Below are 3,310 nucleotides of genomic sequence, written 5' to 3' on the forward strand. Positions count from 1 at the left end.
ACACTTCCTCAACATAGAAACATGGAAAACCTTGTGGAACGCACGCATAATCTCATGCAACTCCAGCNTAAGCAACTGGTCCAACCCGCTCAATCACCCTGAATGGACCCATATACCTCGGACTCAACTTAGTCTCTGACAATGACCTGTTCGGACCCCGCAACATGGCCATCTTGAGGTACACTCTGTCTCTTACCTGAAACTCAAGATCTCTCCTCCTCCTATCGGTATAACTCCTCTGCCGATCCTAAGCTTCCTTTATGTTCAGCTTGAGAACCCGAATCTTCTCTAAGGTCTCCTGAACAAAATCTGCCCCGTAAATGCTCCTTTCCCCCACCTGAGTCCAGCATAACGGTGTACGACATGGCCTCCCATACAAAGCCTCATAAGGAGCCATCTTAATACTCGCTTGATAATTGTTGTTGTAAGCAAACTCTACCAAGCTCAAATGATCGGCCCAATGGCCTCCCCAGTACAACACATACATCCTCAGCAAATCCTCCAGCGTCTGGATCGTCCTCTCCGACTGTCCATCTGTCTGGGGATGATAAGATGTACTCATATGAACCTTAGTGTCCATCTCTGCATGAAATGCCCTCCAAAAAACCGAAGTGAACTTGGAATCCCTATCAGACACAATGCTCGCTGGCACCCCATGCAACCTGACTATCTCTCTCACATACTTCTTAGCCAAGACCGCTGCTCCATCAGTCTTCTTAATGGCCAGAAAATGTGCAGACTTAGCCAACCGGTCCACAATGACCCAAATAGCATCAAAGGTCCGAGACACTAGCAATCCTACCACAAAGTCCATAGTAATCATATCCCACTTCCACTCGGGAATGGGTAGTCTCTTCAGTATTCCGCCTGGAACTTGATGCTCAGCCTTCACTAGCTGGCAAACATCGCACCTCGCGACCCAACTAGCTACATCCTTCTTCATCCCGACCCAGTGAGTACCGCTTGAGATCACGATACATCTTAGTCGCTTGTGGATGAATAGAGAACCTGCTCGCATGAGCCTCACTCAGAATCTCCTGCCTCAACTCCTCATCCTTGGGCACACAAACCCGACCGTGCACCAAGATAGTACCATTATCTGAGACCTGATACTCTGAATCCACATCCTTTGAGGCATTCACCAGCCCCAAGTCCTTCTCCTGAGCCAACCGCACCCTGCTCAGAAGATCTGCTCTATCAACCGCCTCCAAACCTAACGGTTCCTGAGACACAGCACACAAACTCAACACACCGATCTCTCCTACCAGAGACTCCATCTCATGCTCCTGAGCCAAAACTACCGTCTTCCGACTCAGAGCATCTACAACCAAGTTAGCCTTACCAGGATGATAGGCTATCTCCAAATCATAGTTTGCCACAAGCTCCATCCACTGCCTCTGCCTCAAATTCAGCTCAGGCTGAGTGAATATATACTTCAGACTCTTATGATCTGTAAACACCTGCACCTTTGCACCATAAAGATAAGATCTCAAAATCTTCATTACAAAAACTACAGCACCCATCTCCAAGTCATGAGTAGGATAGTTGTCCTCATGCTTCCGCAACTGCCGCGAAGCATAGGCAATCACCTTCCCATGCTGCATCAACACACACCCCAAACCAACTCTGGATGCATCTGTATAAACCACATAGGGTTCTCCCTGCTATGGCAAAGCCAACACTGGAGTAGTAGTCAACATCTCCTTAAGGATTGCAAAGCCCTCCTCACACTCTTGTGACCATACAAAATGAACGTCCTTCCCTGTCAACTTAGTCAACGGACGTGCTCTGCTCGCAAATCCCTGCACAAACCTCCTGTAGTAACCTGCCAGACCAAGGAAACTCCTGATCTCTGTGGCATTATGTGGTCTAGGCCAATCTCTGATAGCCTGAATCTTCTCCGGATCTACAGAAACTCCATCTACAGACATAATATGACCCAGAAAACTCATCTCACGCTGCCAAAAACTGCACTTGCTCAACTTAGCAAACAACTTCTGCTCCCGCAACTTCTCCAGAACTGCCCTCAAATGCACTGCATGCTCCTTAGTACTCTTAGAGAATACCAGAATATCGTCGATGAAAATGATGACAGACACGTCCAGAAACTCCTGAAACACGCTGTTCATCAACCTCATAAATGCTGTGGCGCGTTAGTCAATCCGAACGGCATCACAAATTCATAAACCCCCTACCTCGTCCTTCAACATGACGAACAACACCGACGCTCCCCACGGTGAAATGCTAAGACGAAAGAATCCCCTACTCAACAAATCCTTTGGTTACTTCCACAGCTCTACTAGACTAATAATCAAGTATGCCGACATCAACTCACCACCACCCGAATATCAACCCCTCTTGCCTGTCCAAGAGTCTTTAATAACTTGTCTCTTAGGGAAACTTCACAAGATAGCTTATTCCAAAAAAAATAGCTTTCTGCTTGGCAATTATCCACAAAAAATCATCAATACGAGCGTAATAAAACAAACAAGTACCATAGGTTCGCATATTCTGATTCACCGTATCAAATTCTTTGCAGGCCGTTAACTCAAACCACTTGACTTATTCCCTCCAACAAGCTTACCAAAACCTTGAATCTAGCAACACTGTCCATCTCCAATGAACTTCATCCAACATCGTCGCAACGATTAGTTTATCCTACAATGAAGGCTTCTCGTGAATCTTATGTACCTGGCAACCATGCCCTTGCCGGCTCATACCTGCTGCAGCTCTCCTTCCCGGGACTCCAGCACCACGAGCCACCCAATCCTGGCACATCAGCCACACATTCATGACCGCACCGGTCATAAAACCCTGGCCCACCGGCCAACACAGCCAAAACCCAAGATAATCAATCTCTCGAGGTCTACATTCAGTCGTTATGTTTATACTCACGTCCTAGGCATTGCTTGCTCCCAACTCTTCCACCCTTAGGTCGCAACCTTCGAGCCATACCGATATCACTCTCAGACCAGCGGAACTACTCATCCCCTCAGGAAAACATCATCCCCTCTGCCACTCTCGGAGCCCTCAGCCCCTCGAGCTAACAGTATTCAGGGGAATCACCATCCCCTCAGGAGCAACAATCCTTAACGATTATAAACATCTCTCGACAAAAAAGTACCTCTTGTGGTCCGAGTATAACATTGCAATGTTACACCTGCCCACTCAACTTCTAATATCCAACTGGATTAACCACCAAGCGGCAAAAATATCTGCTCCAACTGCATATATCCACGTATCCGCCTCTCTAGGCTCGATATCTCTTGAGAATAATCTCATACCGGTCATCTACAACTGCTCATCCTCT

Source organism: Camelina sativa, chromosome 8 (genome assembly GCF_000633955.1).
Source record: "Camelina sativa cultivar DH55 chromosome 8, Cs, whole genome shotgun sequence".
Classification (NCBI taxonomy): domain Eukaryota; kingdom Viridiplantae; phylum Streptophyta; class Magnoliopsida; order Brassicales; family Brassicaceae; genus Camelina; species Camelina sativa.